This window comes from Podarcis erhardii, assembly GCF_964252035.2.
Source record: "Podarcis erhardii genome assembly, chromosome: 7".
NCBI classification, from domain to species: domain Eukaryota; kingdom Metazoa; phylum Chordata; class Lepidosauria; order Squamata; family Lacertidae; genus Podarcis; species Podarcis erhardii.
Genome location: NC_138511.1, coordinates 43,474,618 through 43,497,243, shown reverse-complemented (window position 1 = coordinate 43,497,243; position 22,626 = coordinate 43,474,618). Strand labels below are relative to the sequence as shown.

At 44.6% G+C, this 22,626-nt stretch overlaps 1 protein-coding gene across 8 annotated transcripts in view; it reads left to right on the top strand.

The window, feature by feature from the left end:
- Positions 1–22,626, top strand: part of ZNF469 (zinc finger protein 469) — a 270,551-nt gene that overhangs the window by 166,240 nt on the left and 81,685 nt on the right. The window contains exon 1 of one of the 8 annotated variants that reach the window (XM_081872035.1): positions 60–590. The exons of 6 other annotated variants lie outside the window; for them this stretch is intronic. The gene's annotated coding sequence lies outside the window, so the exon portion shown is untranslated. Of the gene's footprint in view, positions 1–59; positions 682–22,626 lie in introns of those variants that run through there. One more of the 8 variants, XM_081872034.1, reaches the window with a different exon arrangement.

Sequence of the window (22,626 nt, the reverse complement as noted above, 5' to 3'; positions counted from 1 at the left end):
CTATCAGAAGCATGCTAATGAGGTGAAGTCATCAGCAGACACCAGAGAGGCTTTTTCATGCCTCTTCCTCTGAGGACGAGGACGACGGTCACACTGTAGGACCTGTGGAAGGATGGCTGCAGGTGGGCTGCCCTGCAGAAGAGCGATGGGCAGAAGCCTGCCATGGGGAGAGACTCCCTGCCTTCTCGGAAACCTGGACTCCGGTGCTTTTTAACCCAGTGATCTCTCTCTCTCCAGAATCTGAGTGCTTTCCCCCAGTCCTGAAGGCTGTCGCAGGGAGGGAATAGCACCAGGCAAAAGGGAGAACGTGGGTCTGCAAAACAGAGGGAAGTGGGAGCATTGTTTTGGAAGGAAGAGCTCCTCACCGCTGCTGGGTGGATTGTGGAATGGCCTGGGGTGAGCGCTTGCTGCTCCAAATGTTTTTGTATATTTTTTAAAATAAAAAAGTAAAAATCTGCAAGCGGCAAGGCTCCCCATAAGCTGTGCACCTGGAAATCTACCCCTGCTGCAAAAGAAGCCCCGTGGGTTCTGTAAGGCAACACCGGGCGAAGGAGCACCGCTCACTGATGTTATCCGCTAAGCCTCAGCAGGTAGGGGAATTAACTCCCATGCCAGACAGTCAGGGGGGAATCCCCACTCTGTACTTCAGAAGGGAGCGCATCAAGGAAATAGACCAGAAAGGTAATTAAAATCTGGTTTGTATGTTGCAGATTTGGAAATTAGCTTGTGTTACCTCTTGGGAATAAATACCAGGAATTTAACAGGTCCTCGGAAATAAGCATCTGTATCCCGTCTGAGGTTTTGTTTTTTTAAATAGACTTTCCTGTTAATGTGCACTGCATGCATGAAATGGAGAACTGTAAAATCACTTCCCTCTTCCCGTTTTCTCCCCCCTCCCCCCTTCCTTTCTTAAAAAGTGCTGCAGGGTTAATAGTTCAGTTCAGGGGTTAAAAGCCAAAGAAAATGTTTTCATTCAAGTCAAGGGAGCCAATCCCTCAGGGACCTTCTCCTCTGCAAGCTCCGTTGCAATTAATGGGCTAGAGCACAGCAGGGGTGCCATTCATTCCCACGAGCAGGAGAAGCTATTGATGGACGGATTGGGCTCGATGGGTGCAGGCCAATTTAGTCCCACTTAGTTCCTACTGAAATCAAGGAGACTTGAGTTGCAGCTAACTTTTGCCCCATGGGTTTCAACGGGGCTTTAAGTTCAGCTGACTGTGTCTGGATCCAGCCCACTGTCTGCGTGCTAAAGCCAGCAGAGCACAGATGCTTTCAAAGAAAACTCTGCAGCACTTTTCATTTCCTAGATTACCGTACCTCACTAGACATTCCCTTTCTGCAGGCGTGCATTTTCTGCCGCTTAAGCTTGTGAAGCAAAAATGTACCAACAAGAAGCATGCCATTTAACCCACACCTATGTGTCAATTAAATGGATATGCTTAAGTTCACCAGGCATGTGTAACTGTGGCCTGGACGGCTGCCAAGGATTCCGCTTTTCAATTAGCTTGCATTAACCCTTTGGGGAACCCTGAGCATTTTGAATTTATTTATTAAAATTCCTTGTTTTATTATTTTTCGAGGTTCCCATTGCTTGTCAGTGCTTAGGAAAAAAGAAAAACAACCCCTTTTGAAATCAAGCTAGCATCTCTTCAGAGCAGCAAGTGAATATATTTTAGGAAACCATTTGCAATATTGCTATTCAAAATAACAAATTGTTAAACACTTACAAAAACAAACAAACTATTTTGCTTTTTATAGATCGTATCAAACAGGCTATTTTCTTATAGTTGCCATAAAGCATACAAATAATTTTATTTCCAAACAGTTTGTGATGGTGCATTGGGCAGACAGTGTTTAGATATTAACATTCCTTAAAAAGAACATGTGCTTGTAAGAGTTATGAGCTGATATCTGATTTTTGTATACAGGGAAACTTTTGTTTTTAATAAAAGTGTTACTCAATTGCAGGGTCTAAACACGCTATGGAAACTTTTGTTTGCTTTGAAGAGAGAGAAAATCAGACTCCACCACCTGCAATTGATGAGGCTATATCTGATGTGTTGTTGCTAGTAAAGGCATTTCAAATATAAACTTTTAATAATATAGCATTGCCAGTTACTTAGGAGGGATTTTGGAGGTGGTGACTGGGATTAATATTTTTCTATTAAAAAATGGAAGTTACTTGCCATTCCTATGGCAGCAGGATTTGACGCACGGTCCAGTGGGGAGACAATGGGAAATATGCACGATATAACCACATTAATGCAACTTCCAAAGAGGTGGACACGCTTGTTGTTTCTACTGCAACAGATTAAGGGTGGTTCCAGGAGACCTGTTTATTGAGCATTTATTCTGGCTTCTTTGCATGGAGATTAAGTGATATTGACTATTTAATGAGCATTCACTCTTTTTTTTGGCGGGAAGCATAGATGACATTGTATTATCACACATTTCCCGAGGCCTTTTTCTGTCACTTTCCTTATTGCAAAACAAACAACAACAAAAACAGCCACATTTGGGGAAAGTGGGTTCCATTGTGGAAGACTTCCCAATCAACCATAATTCTGCAACCTGAATTTTCCAGTATGTGATTGAATCCCAGCTCCAAATAGTGACCGTTTGGAAGTATTATTAAGAGCCTTACAGCACTTCAAGACTACCACATTTGTTCCATCATAAGCTTTTGTCTGGGTTCAGTTTCTTTGAACCCGGAAGCTGCCTCTGATCCATACGCTAGATTGCAATCCATCAGGATGTTTCTTTTCATCCCCACCTAAACTGCACCTTTGGACACCTCCAAATCATTACCGTGCAGTTCCTGTAGGAGTAGCTCTACCTGCTGCCCAGCTCCCTCCTGTGTGGGCTGCCCTCATTGCCACATTAGAAAGCTCCCATCCAAAATGCCATTGCTAGCTACCAAATATCAGGCCGAGTTCGATTGTGGGGTTTTACGCTGCATACAGATCCTAAAAAGTAAAATTTGCACAAAGAGTTGTAGCCAGCTAAGCCCTACTCAGAGCAAACCTACTGAAATGATTGGATTTAAGTTAGTTGTATCCATCAACTTCAGTGTGGGTCTACTCTGAGCAGGAACTAGCATTGGATGTTCCAAACTTTTCACTGTGGTCAGGAAGGTTTGATGGCTTCTGTCCTCAGAGCAAAAGCGAACCGTGCCAGATGACTTTAAGCAAATTCCTGTTTATAAGGCGGGAGGATGGACTTTTGGGGGTCTTCTTTATCCAGGCACTCAATAAAAGTAATATTTAGGAATGAGGGTTATGGGGGCTTTTGACAAGGAGAGTTTTGGTTATAAGGCTTGCTTATGGCAGAGTTTTAACCTGTGAAATCTGATCCAGGGTAAGCTTCTAAGATTCTGCCGGGGGAAATACTGCCAGTTCGGAACCTAGCAGATTTTGCTCAGTAACAACTGCTGTTAATTAATTCACAAGGTCAAAATAGCCACAGGGCCATATCCAACTAACCTCTACACAGAATAGACCCAGTGAAACTAATGATTAGCCATGTCTATTAATTTCAGTGGATCTAACTCTGAGTAGGACCAGCATTTGCTCCAACCCACATTCAAGAATCTCCCATGTAAGATTTGTCCGATCTATTTCAGAGAGTTGACTTGATTCACAAGTCAAAATGCTCTAGCATGCGTGGAGCATCACACATGGGGCAGTTGCCATATTACTTTTCACAGATCACGTCAAATCTCTCCATGTGCACTGTGGAGATTTCTCGTACTGTGTTGTAGATGAATAATTTCTTTGCCTAGGAGAGAACTAGACGAGCACTCTGTCCGTGCATCAGAATCTCACAGGAGCGTTCCAAAGCTATTGCGGTTTTCATGGCTGCTGAGTTTGCCATTGTTATTTTGCTCTGTTATTATTATCCTCCTGTAGCCATTTTTATTAACTTAAAGTTTGTTTTTATGGATGTTTGCACCCACTGTGTAGGTTTTATCCTTTTATTCGAAAGCTGGCAGAAAACAAGGTGTTCTTTTTTACAGACCTGTTTAATAATAGTTTAATAGTTTTTAAAACAACAGCAACAAATGGATTTTTTTTGTTTTTGTTTTTTTGTAAGGAGCTTTGGGAGCCAGATGGTCCCAAAGCAGGGTATGCCTTTTTAAATGAAATAAAGAAAACCAACCACAAATAAATTCAGATATTTCCCCACTGCAACAGATGTTGAGAGTGATCACATTGCCACGGTTAAGTTTACATTCTCTGGGGGAAGGCCCTGGTTCCAAAACTGCCTATTTAGGTTTAGCAAGGCTGTTTTCTCCCAGCCTCAGTCTTCTCTTTCTGTAATATGGGGATACTGGCCCAACAGAAGTGGCAAGTTTGAAGATTACTGCGATATGTGTGAAATGTGTTGAGAACTCTGAAACCTTCTATATAAATGCTAGTTTATGTATTTAAGAAATGTTTTAGGCTGCAGGGAATAACAGTGATAAAACAGCAGTGTGTAAAACTGCAATTAAAACAGATGTGGTTCAATCGAGACAGCAATAAAATAAGATAAACAAAGCAGATAAAACAGTGTTAACACCCACTCCCATTACATGCTGGAATGCATAGGCAAATAAAAAAGTCCTTCCTGGAATAAAACCACAGTTGCGCCAAGGAAGCCTCCCTGAAGAGGGCATTCCATAGGGCAAGAGATGCTATTGCTGAACAGCGTCTCTTTCCAGACACCACCTACTTAATTTCAGGTAGATGGGAGACCCAAGAGGGCGCCTTCAGATAATGAATGCAGGGTCCCTCCCAAATGTTCATGTTTTCCCCACCACCACGCCCAGCAAAATGCAGCCTGGCTTTCTTTATAGAGACATGCATAGGGATGGGCTAATCTGTGAATTTCAGTTTCTCTCCGTTGCTTTAAGTTCAGTTCTTTACATCTCCACCTCTGTTTGTGCATTTGGTTTTTTTTTGGGGGGGGGGATGTCCTCATGAATATTTGTAAGCATTGTAGTGTGAATGGAGCCTAAAATGCACATTTTTTGCAGTTTTTTTAATATAATGCTTTTCTGTATGTCCTTTTCACTAATATATTAGTAATATGCACTAATATGCATTTTTATGCACATTGAATCTTAATGCACATTGAACCTTAATATATGCCTTTCTGTACACATTACTTGGCTGGAGAACTGTGTTGCAAAATTCAGGAAAGTGAATTTTTAGGGAAATTCACAGTAAAATTCTGACAAATTTCCATGAGGATTTTTTTTCTAAAATATTTTTTTAAAAAGAATCTAAATTCCCTGCTGTGGAAATGTGAAGAACTGAACTTAAAATCGGAAAAAATGAGAAACAAAGAAACTGAAACTGACAGATTCAGCCGTCCTTAGAACACAGGTTCATTTTTGGGGTGAAGTCAAGCTCGTGGCCAACATGAAATGGCAGAACTGCCAAGGCAACAACAGAGCGGTTGACTTGTTGGAGAGGAAACAAATGCATCATTATATTTTGATGTTGAAGCAGCCGTGGAAGGTGGGAGCTGAGCTCTTTGAGAGGAGGCATCTCCCCAATGAATTATGTCAGGAAGCTGGAGGCTGTGATCTTCCGGTGGCTTTTGGCACACCTGCCTTGCGTTCATTCTATCTAGAGCACAATGTCTTTAAGTTGAAATAATGCCAATAGAAGTTTATAGCTCTGCTGAAGCAACAGGCCCTTTTGCGCATAAGGGGAAGCCTTTCACAGGCCTTCTGGGAAGCCTGGCAGAAATCTGCTAGGGTTGTGGTAAGTGGGAGGGTCACTTATCCCTCCACAAATACAGTGGATTTGTGGAGGCAAACATCCTAACAGATAACTCATGAAATTTATTTTCTTGGGACAATCTCATGAGGAGGAATTAGGAGGAATCTGGTGTACTCCTATGCATGAATGGATCCTGTCTGGTGAGGGATGGGATGGATGCGGCCAGTTTTCACATATTTTTGTAATGTGAAGGCCTCATTGCAGAATTTTTTATTATGCCAATAGCGTCCTATAAGAATTCTGTGTTTTCTCTATACACGCAGAGTCGGTTCACCTAACGTTCATGATTCTACAAGTGGAAGTTTCATCCTCTTTGATTTTCAGGCCAACCTGAGGATCAGAAAAAATCCATATTCCCACCTCCATATTTGTATGCAAGTAACCAAACAACCCATCTTCCTTCACAAGATCTGTACCTTTGGCACTGTAGACAAACATGGTTCTGGGCTTTCCCTGCAGATGTGGTCCTCTCAAGTGCCAGTTGCAAAACTGTGGCATGGTGAATCCAGTGATTCTCTCTTGCGTTCCTAAGGAAGCAGCGAAGGTTTTTCAGAACAGGAATGTGCCTCTCCTCTCTAAGGACTGAGTTTTTATATGCAAACTAGAGTATAATTTCAGATGCAGTGCAGTTGTAATTGACTATTTGCATTCCCATCCAGAATTAAATTTGCCAGGAAATGACATTTTATTCTGTTTGTTAGCTGGTTCGCTCTCTCTGTCTGTCCATCAGTCTCAGTCTCTCTCTCTCTCTCTCTCTCTCTCTCTCTCTCTCTCTCTCTCTCTCTTTCCCGGAAAATAAAAGGGTTCACAATGGCTCTGAATGCAAGTTTGTATCATCCTGGCATCTTGAATGGCCTCTGGGTAAAACTGACTGTGGATTCTGAACATCTGCCCAGCTTGCCTTAGGGCTGATAGAGGAAAGAGGGGTCTGGGGGATGGTGCCTGGCCCTCCTCTAAGCAACACTTACCAACAACCTCAAGCAAATAAAAATATTTGTGATTGTGAAAGCAGAGGAACACTCCACGCTTTCTCCCAGCACCACTTCAATATGAGCTAGCATCTTTCTGCTTTGCTGGCAGAAAGTGATTGAAGCATCGGATCCATAAATACTCCTAGCAGATTCAGAATTCCTGGTGCTATGAAAGTTCCCAGGATCATTCTCTTTGCAAGCTGCTTCAAGTAACATGGGTAAGAAGAAGTTAATTTGCTTCTCTCTCTCTCTCTCTCTCTCTCTCTCTCTCTCTCTCTCTCTCTCTTGTAAAATTCTTGAGTCAGATGTGGGATTTTTCCCTTTTCTCTTAACAATGCCAACTCTAACAATCCAATGAAGCCCAGAATGATCAGGAACAGGATTGGGCCACTGAATATGAATTGCAGATTTGGATAACAAACAGAAGGATGTCTTGTGGATTATAAACAGGAGCGTTTTTTGGTTAGTTCCCCCTGGGTATATAACACTATAGGGGATGTGCCCAGGAATGCATGCAAAGAAAGGACTTTTAACAGCTGCTCTCGGAAAAATCCTGAATCCAAGGGAATTGTTCCAAGTGTAGTTTTCAAAGGACAGCTAGAGCAAAGTGTCTTGTAGAAGTTGAGAGTCCAGAAGTAGACTCAGTAAAACTCAATCTGATTGGGGGTGGGGAGTTTGGCTCAGTGGTAGAGCATCTGCTTTGCACACAGAAGGTCCTAGGTTCAAATCCTGGCATCTCCAGGTAGGGTTAGGAATGGCTGTTCTCTGACACCTCAGAGAGAGCCACTGCCTCTCAGTATAGACAGTGTGGAACTAGATGGATAAGGGTCTGACTTGAGATAAGGCAACTTTATATGTGCCTCTGTGAAGAGGCCCCAAATTGTGATGCTCACTTTGATGAGGCTCTGTGCAGGAGATGCTGCCGGTGGGTCACTGCCACCCTTCTCCCTCCCTGCCACCCCAAAGATGGAGGCCTCATCTAATTTTAAAGTGAGGTTGATTCTGATGGGGAGATCTGTGTACAGCTTGGCTCCAAGGCCTTTCCTCCCTCATCCCCATTTACAAGTGCTTCCTGAAGTGTAGTCCTTTCCCCTTTAACCATATCTGTGTTTTTGATTTCTGCATATACCATACCATCTTGCTATCTGCTCCTCCACCACCAAATCCACTTCAAAGCCTGATAACTTCAAGCAAAGCTGTTCCTTAACCACCCAGACTTGCTTGCATTGGTTGTCTGTCTTCCTGGTGGTTTGCTGTTTATGTTGATTCATTAATTAAGGAGACAATCCACTGGGAAGATGGCCAGCTTCTCTGGCACCAGCAAGTTCCTTGGGTGGCTCTGGATTGCACATACTGTTTTGTAACATCTTCTCCAGGTTTAAAACATAAAAATGAAAATGGAGGATTCCTTCCTTGCAGTGCTGGAGCAGATGGGATTTTTGCTGTCATTCCCTGCTGAGAGGAGGCTTCAGGCGGTAACTGCAAACAGAACCTAGGGCATGTGGCTATGGTGAGATCAAGCAGGGAATAATTACATCAAACGAATTTCTGGAAGAGGTTCTGAGCTCCATCGAAGATGAAGCAAAGGCAGAGTTTGGGGGCTGAGTTAACCCTGCAGGCAAAACACAGCACAGCCTCTGTTCCCTGTGTGGGCCAAAGGAGAGTGTAGGGGTACCCTGCTTTGATTCCACTCCTTGCTTGCAGTAATTGTGGGTGGGGAAAAACCCTTCTGCCTCCTGCTTCTAATCTGGACTAAGAAGGCCCACAGCATCTGCCTTAGACCTAAGTAAACCTTACACTGCATAGAGGAGAGTCTTTAATCCTAATTGTCCCTGCATTCTGGCTGAAGCCAAATAACTCATTCCTGAATATCCCTTGCTTTAGATCTGAAAGTCAGAAAATATTATAATGCAGGTGAGAATGCCTCTGTGCATGTTCAGTGTGCACCTATAGCTGAATAACCTGGGCAGCCTTTTTGTATGCAGGCGATGGCCACAAGCTTTCACATTGGAGACTGTAGCTGTTCAACCCTGTCTTACAAACAAAGCACTTTGCAGACCTGGTTAGAAAATGAGTCCAGCCGCTTGCAGGCCTTGAAATATGTTCTAAGGTATTAGACCAGGGTTCATTTGATTTGTTGAAATTATGCAGATAAAGCTGAAGGAAATGGATTTAGCCTCAGGTGTGCCTTATTTGTTGAACTTTCTCCGTTTAATTTTGGAACAATTGAGTGAAATCCTACACCACTTGTAGATGGTTACCATATGCATGACAATAATGATTATGTGTCACGGTGGACATTAACGCAAACCAACACAAGGATGGGATGTTATAGCTATGGTTGGTTTTTGTTGCTATTGTTGATTTTCCATTTTTGTTTATGTATAATTGAAACTTTTTGATGGTGATCTTCACTACCCTAAAGAACTTTTTGTTTTCCCAGGCTTCCCTTCTCTTTTTTAGCTTCTAAACTGACACCTCATATTTGCCAAATAGTTTCTGCTGCTTTTATATTTCTCCATATAGCCATCCTGGGAACTGTTTATAAATGCTTAGAATAAACCAGCACATAGCTAATGAATGACCCAATCCTATGCATGTTTACTCAGTCCTAGTGTCCTAGTGAAGTCAGTGGAACTTACTCTCAGGAAACTAGGATTGCAGCCACAGTTTACCATCTTAATATACTAACCTAGAAATACGTTCCACTGAAGTCGACAGGGCTTACTTCTGAGAAGAAGTTGCACAGGCTGGCTTGCTGCAATGTGTTAAAGAGAGGGATAGAGATGCTTTAAATAAATAAAGCTTTCCTCTTCCCCAAGCCCAAGCATCACTGGTGTCCTAGACACTGAGCAGCCATATAATCTAGGGTTTCCCAAACCTCTGAGCTCATTGAACCTATAAAGTTACTGACCACAACCCAAATTCCTAGGAATTTAAATGAAACAAAGTCATGAAATATATAATCAGTGTTTAATAATCATCAATCACCATTATTTTAGGAATCATGAAATGTAAAAAAGAATAAGAATGTATGACAATAAAGAAGCATGGACTGAGAATACAGTGGTAGTGTGGAATTACCTTATTAAATGCAGAGGCAACTCTCCATTTAAAAGCCTGGCATGAGGGGAGATGTCTCAGGACATCTCTGTCTCTTCTGTTTGGCTATGAATATCTTGCCTTGCTCATGTACCTTTGAATCTTGACTTCTGGACCTCATGCTTGCTGCTGAGCCTGTTCTGCAAGTAGCCTTAATAAATATCTCTTCCTTGCTTTCAAGTAAGAATCACTGTCATTGTGTTTTGGGGTGGGAGCCTGACACACACACCCCTACACACACACACACACACACACACACACACACACACCCTGTATATCGTAGTTCTGTATCCTATCTAATATTAGTTCTGGTTAAAGTTGAGTTAGAAACAGATTGCATGAATAAATAAATAAATGCAAATATTGATGCTTAAAATCCTAAGGTTAACTGGGTTTCAAGATTAAGTCTAAATAATGTGGGATTGATCTTGCAAGCAAACTTCTAGTCTGCTTTTACACAAGGTCCCTGGTTCAGTCATCATGCAGGGCTGGGAATGTCCCCCGCCTGAAATCTTGGAGAGCCGCAGCCTGTTCGTGTAGAAAGTTCTGAGCTAAGATGGATCATTAGGTCTGTGTTGGTGTAAAACTACTTCCTAGGTTCTTCCTACCTTGGTCTGATTTCATAGTTCAGCCTAGAGTACGCTATGAGCAAAATGGAACTGAATTCTGAATAAACACTCATAGGTTTGCACCATTAGAAATTGGCCGTCTAGATATGCAAGGAATAGGAAATGCTTTTCAGTTCAAGGGTCACATTCCCTTCTGGGGGCCACATGTAGTGTCAGGTGGGGCCTGGGGTAATGGTGGCTGGAACAATAAGGGCACATTTTTACCTTTGTACAGCAAGCAGGTTTTTACACATACACTTCTCTATCCCCCATCCAGGCAAGCAGCAGTACAGTGGTACCTCGGGTTACAGATGCTTGAGGTTGCATACACTTCAGATTACAGACTCCACTAACCCAGAAATAGTACCTTGGGTTAAGAGCTTTCTTCAGGATGAGAACAGAAATTGTGCTCTGGCAGCACAGTGGCAGCGGGACACCCCATTAGCTAAAGTGGTGCTTCAGGTTAAGAACAGTTTCAGGTTAAGAATGGACCTCTGGAATGAATTAAGTTCTTAACCTAAGGTACTACTGTACTATCAGATGTTGGGGACCTATTTCTGCCAGGCAAAAGCACACAAAGACAAAGGGCTGGTGAGGGGTGTGGCTGGAGAAAGTCTCAAGGGCCAGATAAAGAGGCTTGGAGGGCCATATTTTGCTCCTTGGCCTGAAATTCCCCACCCCGATATACAGTAATTACTCCAAATATTTTACCTCTGAAAGCACCTTATGTTTACAATGCTTAGAACCAGCTGTACTTTCTTCCACTGCTTTGCTCTCATGCAAATAAATGGCCTCTCTATCTGCACGAGGTATTCATTGAAATGGGATCTTTTACTGTGCATATTCTGACGTGGTCAAATGGTCTGCTGGAGGTTTTTACACCATCCCGACATGACGGGTGAATCTGTCTTCCTTGCTTGGGTCAGCCTCTGGCTTGGGGTGCCCTGTGAGTTGAACTAGAAACCAAGACCATTTCAGGTGCTCTATGGTGGGCCACCCTGCCTGCCTCTTCTAGGCACTCACTATATGTGCCCCATAATTCATCTCTCCTTCACTGACAGCATTCACTCCTCTTAGCTTTCCCCCACACCCCCACACACCAAAGGCCGTCCACCCCCACAGCTTCTATTTCAGTCTTTTGTTGCATCTTGGTGCCAATGAAACCCAAGGTTCCTTTGGCTGGGTCCTTCATACTGCTGTTCAACTTGGCCTGTGCACCCGCGCTCGGATCCTGCCAGCCAAAAGCACGCTGGCAGAAACCTTCTGACGCCTTCTGGCAGGGCCTGACCTGTTAAACAAAGTGATTGCAAGAGAAGCCGCTGCAACGGCAGGCCAGGAAGAAACTCTGTCCCTGGCAGAGCTGCGCCAAACCTTCCTTGGCATCGCTCAGTTTTGGCAATTTGGGGGTTTGGGAAAAATTGTCTGAATTTGGGGGGGGGTGGTCTTGGAAAATCTCAGGGCATTTGGAAGTTATCTCAGTGTAAAATGAGGTGGCCAAGAGTTCCGCTCCCACCTCTTTTGACAGTTTTTAAAGAGAACAGCCAGATCTGCTTGTAGTGGGTGATAGGCAATGGTGTTTGGGGTCCAGAGTAATTGGAGGAGGGGTGTCAAAGACCTATTTCTATTTCTGAAGCAGGGTCCCTGTCTCTAGCATCCTAGAGTTGCCCAATCGGCATGAAAGGGGAGCATTTAGCCAAACTGTGTTTCAGAGCTAAGCATTTAGGAACACAGAAAACACAGAGTGCTTCAGTTCCAAGAGAAGGGTGTGCAAGTTCTGTTACATACCGTGAAACTTCATGGCAAACACAATTAATCCACTCCAGAAGAGGAATCCAAATCATTTGCCCACATACACGCACAGAAAATATTAGATATAACTGAAAGGCAACACATGGAGATCTGAATTAATCATTGCAACGTATCACTAATTATTATTCCTGCATAATTAGAAGATTATTGTATCATATTAGAAGGTGTGTGGCTGTGAGGGGCTATGGCTGTGATGATCATGATGGGGCTCTGCACTTCTGAATTTTCAACTACACTTCTGGTGATGCGTCTGTAGCATCATTCATTTCCTGATGACTGGGCATCAATAATGCCTGGGAACACAATTCTAGTGGAGTCTTGGGTTGCCTTACAATCAAACAGAGTTATCGTTATTAAAGTCCCTTTTGTCAGATGCATGAAGTGTCAGAGGGCTGTGAAACCGTAAACATGACTGACCATCTTATGTGATGTGCCTACCCTGCTTTTTTCACTTCTTCAAAGGCGTGCACAAATCCTGTTGGCTCTCATTTGCTGTTCTTATGCAGCCCATGGGCCATGGGGCTGAATGTTGTGAGCACAAACCACAAGTCTGCACACTGCCGTGCTGTGGATTGCAAAATGTCTGCGGCTGCTTACAGCAAATCATTACATTTGGATTTAATTTGCCCTGAGCCTAGCCCAATATGAGTGTGTGAGAGAGATCAGTCCTGTCTATCAGCAGATGGTTGGTCAGAGCGCAACTATCTCCCAGCTTCATTTTTGCAACCGCATCATTGTGCTTGTGAAACAGCCACTGCATTTCTTGAAAGTTTTCTTTACAAAAAAACCCACTTTTTCCAAAATCTCTCACTTCTCCCTGCAGCACAGATAGATGACTGAGACCTTTCTAAAGGACGAATATCTTGGAAATGGTTGTTTTAATCAGCCCAGGAGGGACAGCAAATAGGTTAACATTCCAGGGGGAAGAATAGACTGCTCTTAAAAAAAAACCACAACCAAACAAAACACTGTGAAGATTGCAAAGGTCTAGAGGTGCTACTGGAGGTAGATAGCTAAATAGCTAAGAGCTTATTTTTCCTTTACAGAGCAATAAAATTCTGGAGAGCAACACCGCCACCTGTTAGGCACAACAGAATGTGCAGCTCTGAAAAGCAGCTCAGTCAGTGAGGCGAGGGATGGAGAGGCAAGGTGCCTCTGCTGAAGCCCGTAATCAGCGTAATCCAGTGGAGGACAAGCTAGGCTGTATCCTGAAAGCTTTGGGTTCAAGTCCTCCTCCTACTCACTTGGATCCATGCTAAGTATGCATGCTAATGATAGAAAGAGTAGAGACTGAAGGATCAAAAGAAGTGACATCACTATGAATGCTTGGTGTCTGGAGGCAATTGGAGGATGGATGGCAGCTAACAGATTGGGGTTGAATTCTGACAAGACAGAAGTACTTTTTGGGTGGGACAGGGGTTGGGCAGGTGTGGAGGACTCCCTGGTTCTGAATGGGGTAACTGTGACCCCTGAAGGACCAGGTGTGCAGCCTGGGAGTCATTCTGGGCTCACAGCTGTCTTTGGAGGCACAGGTCAGTTGTGTGTCCAGGGTAGCTATCTTCCAGCTCCACCTGGTACACTGGCTGAGACCTCTACCTGCCCGCAGACCGTCTCACCAGACTGGTACATGTTCTTGTTATCTCCCGCTTGGACTACTGCAGTGTGCTCTATGTGGGGCTACCTTTGAAGGAGACTCAGAAACTACAACTAATCCAGAATGCGGCAGCTAGATGGGTGACCGGGAATCACTGCCGGAACCATATAACACCAGTTCTAAAGGATCTTCATTGGCTCCCAGTGCATTTCTGAGCACAATTCAAAGTGTTGGTGCTAACCTTTAAAGCCCTAAACAGCCTCGGCCCAGTATACCTGAAGGAGCGTCTCCACTCCCATCGCTTAGCTCAGACACTGAGGTCCCCCTCTAAGTGTCTTCTGCTGGTTGCCTCACTGCGAGAAGCGAGGTTACAGGGAACCAGGCAGAGGACCTTCTCAGTAGTGGCACCCTCCCTGTGGAACACCTTCCATTCAGATGTCAAGGAGATAAAGAACTATACAGTTGTACCTCGGGTTACAGATGCTTCAGGTTACAGATGCTTCAGGTTACAGACTCCGCTAACCCAGAAATAGTACCTCGGATTAAGAACTTTGCTTTAGGATAAGAGCAGAAATCGCTCAGCGGCAGTGGGAGGCCCCATTAGCTAAAGTGGTACCTCAGCTTAAGAACAGTTTCTGGTTAAGAACGGACCTCCAGAATGAATTAAGTTCTTAACCCGAGGTACCACTGTACAACTTTTAGAAGACATCTGAATGCAACCCTGAATCAGGCAGTTTTTAATGTTTGATGTTTTATTATGTTTTATATATTCTGTAAGCTGCCCAGAGTGGCTGGGGAAACCCAGCCAAATGGGCAGGGCATAAATAATACAGTGGTGCCCCGCAAGACGAACGCCTCGCAAGACGGAAAACCCGCTAGACGAAAGGGTTTTCCGTTTTGGAGGCGCTTCGCTAAACGAATTTCTCTATGGGGTTGCTTCGCAAGACGAAAAAATCTTGCGAGTTCCCGCGGGTTTTTTTCGCCCTTTTCCTAAGCGCTAAGCCGTTTCTCAGCTGATCCGCTGATAAGCCGCTTCTCAGCTGATCGCTAAAAGCCGCTAGACCGCTAATAGCGCTAATCCGCTAAGCTGTCAATGGGCTTGCTTCGCAAGACGAAAAAACCGCTAGACGAAGAGAATTGCGGAACGGATTCTTTTCGTCTTGCGAGGCACCACTGTAAAATTATTATTATTATTATTAGGTCCCCACAAGCCAGCTACCCCTGTGGCATGGGCATAGCCAAGGGCAGGGGTCTGCAACCCTTAAGACAAAAAGTGCCACTTGGACCCATTTCCAAAGAAAAAAAACTGGGAGCCGCAAAACTCGTCATTATAAAAATAACTTTTTTGTCACTTTTTAAAAATTATTTCTTTGTTTGACCCCTCAGAATTACTCCTCATAGAAATAAACGTTAAATTAACAAGTTACCTTTTTGTGTGTGTGTGTGTTCTTCACTCCCCTTCAAAACAGTGACCAGCGTACATGCCCCCTTTCAATGCAGTGACCAGCGTACATTCCCCTTACAATGTAGCGGGCGGGCGGGAAGGTGACATCGGGAAGGTGCGTGACTAACGCACGCACCGCCCCCATGTGACGTCACAGCCAGTGCAGCGCCCGCCACAGTGGGGAGTGTCGGGGCGCACAATGCGCCTCCTCCCCTCGCTAGTATCTGCCCTGGAGCCGCGGCAAAGGTGTAAAAGAGCCACATGCGGCTCTGGAGCCACGGGTTGCTGACCCCTGGTCAAGGGGGAGCAGGGGGGACAGCTGCCCCCTAAATCAAGTAAATAAATAAAAATACTTAACTTGCTGACCAATCGCATCACAGATAGCTTGGTTTTGCCCCCCCCAACATGAAGCCTGCCCCCTAACATAAATCCTGGCTGTGCCCATGCCCTGTGGTCACTTTTCTGACACCTCCTGCTTGGTTGCACCACTTCTCCATTTGCAAAATGTGACCCATTTCACAGGGTTCAATTCGCTTCAGTTTAGCCGTGCTGTAGAAATGACAGAATTTGTTAATTTAGAACAGGCAGTGGTCTCTAGCCAAATCGGCCAGGGAGCAGAGCCCTCCTCGTGCTGTCAAGAGGAAGAAGAGTGCAAGGCAGGCTGGCCAGAGAATGTCAGGACCTGCTCCAGTCAGATGGCCTCCCAGCCTCCCTACCCCAACCCCAGCTAACGTAGACTGGAACGTTTTAATCCTTTAAAATTGTAAACTACCTTGGGTGGCATATAGTGGTAAACTACCTTGGGCAGAAAGGTGGAATATAAATGCAATGCAAAAATAATAAACAATAATAATAGTACCTGATAGATGCCAGTGCACTGAAGAATCGGTCTTCAGCAGCTGAAAGGAATACAGTGGTACATCGGGTTACATACGCTTCAGGTTACAGACTCCGCTAACCCAGAAATAGTGCTTCAGGTTAAGAACTTTGCTTCAGGATGAGAACAGAAATCGTGCTCTGGCGGTGCGGCGGCAGCAGGAGGCCCCATTAGCTAAAGTGGTGCTTCAGGTTAAGAATAGTTTCAGGTTAAGTACGGACCTCCGGAACGAATTAAGTACTTAACCCGAGGTACCACTGTAATTGAAAGAGGCAGTTGCTCTGCAGAGATCAAGGAAGAAAAGATCAGAGGAGGAGGAGGCCTCTCTTGAGCTAATGTGGCCTTTGGGTGTTTGAAGAAAAGACAGGTTTATGGGGTGAGTTTAGCGCTCCGTTCCGTTCCTCCTGTGGTGGTGTATTTCGGTAGCACTGTCTTTCTTTTTTATGTTTTTATTACCGACTCCAGAGATGTGCGCTACATGCCCCCCCCCCCCATATTGAGCTTCTCCTTGGCAGCTGCTTGGCCACTGTGAGAGCAGAATGCTGGGCTGGACAAGCCCTCTTGGGCCCAATTCATCAGCCAGACTTTTGGGCTCTTATGGGCTTCCCTTCATTAATGACCCTTAGTTCTGTGCACCAGTTTAGGTTGTTATGGCACACTCCTATAGAACAACATTTTTTTTTCATTTTCATCCCATGATCAGCCATGTCAATTTTTCAACTTTAACTCTCTCTCTCTCTCTCTCTCTCTCTCTCTCTCTCTCTCTCTCTCTCACACACACACACACACACACACACACACACACAAACACACACATTTCTCAAACCTCATTATCTACATCTCTCTCTGGCAGTTGCCATTTAGCAGTTATGTGCTAACAAAATGCATCATTTACTAAACATTCCAATTATGAAGCTGTATGTTAATTCCTTTTTTTCTTTGCAATGGCAATTCATTTTATTTGAATATAAATTATTGTCTCTGTTATATGTTACGATAGGCATCAAACAGTAATGATGGGGTCTTTTGTGAACTCAAATAACATTTTGATTTGAGGGGAGTGGGGGAGAGAAACTCAACCCAACAATTTAGAACCTCCAAAAGAAGGACTGTGGGAAGATAGTGATCCACCCATGCAAACAATCCATGCCGCCCCCCCCCCCCCGTGCCTCTTTCCAGCTGGAACTTCCAGTTCTGTGAGCACTGAGTTCCTGGTTTATTTATAATCGGTATACACATACATACACATATACATATGCACTTGTGCTTTGGGCCCAAAGCTACAATTTCTAGAGTAGCAAAAAAAATTACAGGGTTCCGTTTTGTTTGCTCGTCTCTTTTCAGACAGCTGTAACTTCAAAGCAAAAATTGGTTTAACTCTTAGGTTCTGAAGAGCCTTGTCATTATGAAACATATATTTGGGGTCAAGGTTGACCTGGGATATGACTCTATGGCATTAGTGCTACATAGTGTACTTGAGCCCTGGCAACACTGCTAAAAAGAGAAGGAAATCATCTTGACCTCTTGTTCCTTTTGCTAGTCCAGATTTAGGGAATGTGGTGCCCTCCAAATAGGGAGGGGCCGTAGCTCCATGGTAGAGCATCTGCTTTGCATGCAGAAGGTCCTATGTTCGATCCCCAGGTAGGGCTGGGAGAGACCCCTTGTCTGAAACCCTGGAAAACCACTGCCAGTCAGTGTAGATTATACTGAGCAAGATGGACTCTTGGTCTGAGTTGGTATAAGGCAGCTATGTTGTTGGACTACAGCTCCCATCTGCCACAGCCAGCATGGCCAATAGTCTGCTCCAACCACCACCTTCAGTGGTGAGTCTGTTGGGGACCAGAAAGAGGACTTATTCAGTGGCAGTAGTACCTGGGTTTGGAAATCCTCTCCCCAGTGACAGGAAGCTGGCATGTACCACTAATTGTTTTGGAAGGAAATGATGCAGGCTTCCTTTATCTGAGCTTTTAATGGATGGCAGATTATCTCCTTCCAATTTCTCTGCTTTTATTGCTGTTGTGCTTTGTTTATTTTGTCGCTGAATGTTGATTGTTGAATTTTTGTGTTTGTACCACTGGTTGCCTTGGAAAGCAATTGCTGAAAGTCAGTAGAGGGATCTTTCAGACAAATGCATAAATATCCCAGGCTTCTGGGCTTGCCCAAATTCCGGCATCGTGCTATGCAACAGTGACTCTACAATAGTCCTAGCAGTGCCATAAATGTCACTTTGCACACATATAAAGAAACTCCCACACTGTTCTAAACTGCAGGCCACAGGCCCATGCACATGGTCCAAAGATCCTTGGATGTGATGGATTTTAGAGCATTCCTTCACTTGAAAGTCTTGGAAGTGGGAAGGGGTAAATTAAGTTTGTTTGTTTGTTCGCAAGCTGGCAAAGACCAGTCATTAGGGTTGACTTTTCTTTTTCTTTTGAGTCACAGTGATTTTCCTGGCTAGAAAGGAAAAAAAGAAGGGAGTTATATGATGCTTGACTTTTACTTCTCTCCCCCTCAAGGAAATAGTCACAACAACCTTGAGACCAGACAGTAAAATTGTGGCTCAGCAAAGTAGCAGGACTAAACATGCCATTCTGACTCAATTGATTAATTTTATTTTTTTTTTATGGTGTGGGGAAGGACACAGAAATGGGGCTGAGCACAAATGTGCTGCAGGAAGATTAGTGGGTTAGAAATTGTAATCGGAAGAGATGGCAAAGACTGAGGGCAACATCATTGCCCACTTCCCAGGACGGCAATAGCTTAATGGCGGAGTGTACTGCAATCGCCTTGAGGTCCTCAAGCAGGCACTTCACCACACTGGCCATAACTGTACAACACCATCTGCTTCTTGCTGATGTTCTCCAGCCAGAGAACCTGCCCTACTCACTACACTTGCTCCCTCACCCAGAAATCCAGCTGGAAATCCAGTCCCTGCTTCTGGCTGACTTCATCCTTGATTCGGGGTGAGGCAGCTTGCATCCTGGCAATGCCCTTCCCAATGTTGCTTTCTTGCTTCCTCTCAGTTTTATGAACTCCTTCCTCCTGGTTCCTTATGCAGACAACTCACTGGGGTCCCTTGTTATGGTGAAGTCAAACAAACCTCAGCCCCTCACCTTCCCTTCTGCTTTTTACATGTAAGCCTTCTTGGCACAGTTTCCAAACCAGAGTGGCTGGAATTGGAGCCCCACACCCACCCTGGGGGAGAGGGGAAGCAAACACCCTCAATAAATGCTTGATTGTCTTGGCTGTTATCAAGCCCATGGCAGTTATTTGCTGAGTCTTTGATGGGCGACCCTGATGCAACCCAACACCTGAAGCCACGTTGATATCCATCTGTAATGCATCACTTCAGTGGCATCGGACTCGGCCACATGTGATAGAGCAGCGATGCCAAGGAGTGCCTTCTCCTGTTGCACCAGACAAAGTATTGGCAGGAGGTGCGATGTCAAACGTGACATTCCTGGCATAGCTGTACACAGTAAACATGTCCTTCTGGGCACCTCAGCCTTCGGCAAGTGGCAGTCTGCTGGCCTGCGTGTTATGTCATCCTTTAGATTCCATTGCTGAAATCTCCCCTGTGAAGAAAGTTTGCAACGTTTGGGACTTTGGGGTTTAGAGAAAAAGCAAGTAAGAAGTGGCATTATGGAAGTTTATATAATTATGCATGGCACGGAGAAGGTGGATAGAGAATGCTTTTCTCCCTCTCTCATAACACTAGAGCTCAGGGACTTCCAACGAAGCTGAATGTTGAAAGACTCAGGCCAGATAAAAGGCTTCTTCCTGCAGCGCATAGTTAAACGCTGGAACTTGTCCCCCACAGGAGGCAGTGATGGCTACCAACTTGGGTGGCTTTTAAAAAGGGTTAGACAAATACATGGAGGAGAGGGGTATCAATGGTCACTAGCCATGATGGCTATGCTCTGCCTCCACAATTGGAAGCAACAATGCCAGTTGCTGGTAACCACAGGCGGGGAGAGGGCTCTGCTGCTGAAATCCTGTTTGTAGGTTTCCCAGAGGCGTCTGGCTGGCCACTGTGAGAACAGGATGCTGGACTAAATGGGTCATGGGCCTGATCCAGCATGCTCTTCTTGTGTTCTTACATATTTTTCTGGGTCTTTGTCTTTGAAAATAGGCAATTCTTATACTTCCACCGAGGAGCGACAGGTTTGGGACGGTCCATAACTCTATTTATACATATGAATAGTGTCATTTTTTTTGTCCCCAACAATTTAAATTAGTGAGTTGGTTGTTGAAATACAAATATATTGCCTGGAAGGTGGAAGTTTTGTCACATTAAGTTGCCTAAGAGGAGGGGATTCTCCATGGCTGGATGCAGGGTGTAGGTATAACTGTGTCTGAACATGGAGGTTTTATTTTGCCAGTGGGGGAAGGGTGAGTAGATTCAGGACTGTCTTTAGAACTTCTGAGATGTCCATCAGAAACCTGGGAAATTCAGGAAAGAAAAAAGGAAGTACTTTTTCACATAGCGCATAAGCTATGGAATTGGCTCACAGAAGAGGTAGTGATGGCCACCAACTAGGATGGCTTTAAAAGGGGTTAGACAAATTCATGGAAAAGGCTATACAAAGGAGGAACAAGGCTGGGTTGGGTGGGGAATAGAGATCTACATTGGGATCTGCTTTCCCTGTGAATTGTGCCACTTGAGGCGGTTACTTCAAGAGTGTGTAAGTTTGTTGATTTGTGCAGCTCAGCTATTGTGGGCACACACTGTACACTCATTGGCTGTGATGTGTGAACCCCGCAACTGAGTCAGACCTTTGATTCATCTAGCCCAGTACTGTCTGATTGGCAGTTGCTCTCAAGGGTCTTAGACTGGGGGTCTCTTCCAGACCTGCATGGAAACACCAGGGGTTGAATGTAAAACAGATGCTCTGCCACTGAGCTATAACCCTTCCTCATCTTTAAACCCTTCATCATCACATCTCCCTAATTCACCAGTCTCTCTGCTCTTATACTGGATAGTTCAAACTTTTAGTCCATCTAACCCAGTATTGTCTACTCTGACTGACAGCAGTTCCCCCAGGTTTCAGAAGGAAGCACTTCCCATCACCTGCTTAACTGGAGATGCTGCCAGAGATTGGACCTGTTGCTCTGCCACTGAGCTCTGTATGGCCTCTCCCGGCTCTGCATGGCTGGGTGTGGGCACCTATCCTTGTTTGTCTCTGGCATCTGATGTGCCAAAAGATTTTCTGTTCCATTTCCTCAAACTGGCACCTTTCAGTTTGTTTAGAGTCTAAACTTTAGACTCTGGCACACTTCCTCTTGGTAAAAATGTGCCTCGCATGTGCCATCTTTCCATCCCACTCCGCAGCATCTTGGTAGACTGTTGTCTCTTTCGCCTCCGCAATGCATTTTGTTACAAAGTCAGTCTGAAAAACCTGCCTGCAATTTGCCTCCCCCCTCCCCGCCTGCCCGTTTACTTGAAAGTGCCAGAGTTTAGCGTCTCCTTGCGCTGCATCAGAAGGAGAAAGCTGACATTGTTCCGTCCTGAACACCCGCCAGCGTCACTGCGCCCTGAATTCTGGAACTGGTTCAGTCATGCATGTTTGCATATGTTAAAAATATTTAGTCCAGTGCTTAAAAAAATATTATGCCCCAAGATCTGGGCCAGCTAAACATAATGCCATCTATGTGTCTAGCTGAACTGGAAACCGTGCAGCACAAAGCAACACTATCTTCATGCAGGGTTTGACACGGCCATGTATTTAACTATTGAGTGTGAATGAAAGATATTCCCCTTTAGGATTTCTAGCATGCTGACTCCAAAAGGTTTCAAGAATTACCTTCTCTCCCCACCCCCTGGCCCCCAGCTCCCCTGTGTTTTATTTAAACAACCTACAAGCCTGTTGTCCTCTGAGAAAAAAGACGGCACGCTTCTCGAGAGGTCAAAGATCGCCCAGAGTTTCTACCCTATTGACCTCCGTCTGCTAAAACTGGTGTTAAATTGGTGCTCTGGAGCAAAGCTTTAAGCGATGAGTGACAGGAACAATTTCAGAGCCCTCTTGCTCTGTTGCGTCCCTCCTGCCACATGCGGTTTGGGTGGTAATGACTTTTCTCCATCCAAGTTTAGCTTTTGTGATTTCTTATGTCCTCCTTTGAACAGCCCTCTATAGATTGTGAGATTGCAGCCCAGAATCTTTCCTTCACAGCCTGATAGCGGCATTTGAAATGCAAGGCTATGTGGGTAGGTCCACAGTTCAAGGACTCTTGTGCCAGTGTCTGTGATGTTGTACCTTGTGATTTTGCATCAATGGAGTTAGACTCCAAATATACTAGTTGCCGTATGCGCTAATTTACAATATCCATCAAAGTTGTTACAGAAGTCACCGAAAACTTAACTCACAGACTTTGTGTACTCAAAGGCAAAGAACCTGAGGAAAACATTTTGGTGACTTGGTGGGACTTTATATCATATGCATCAGCTAACAA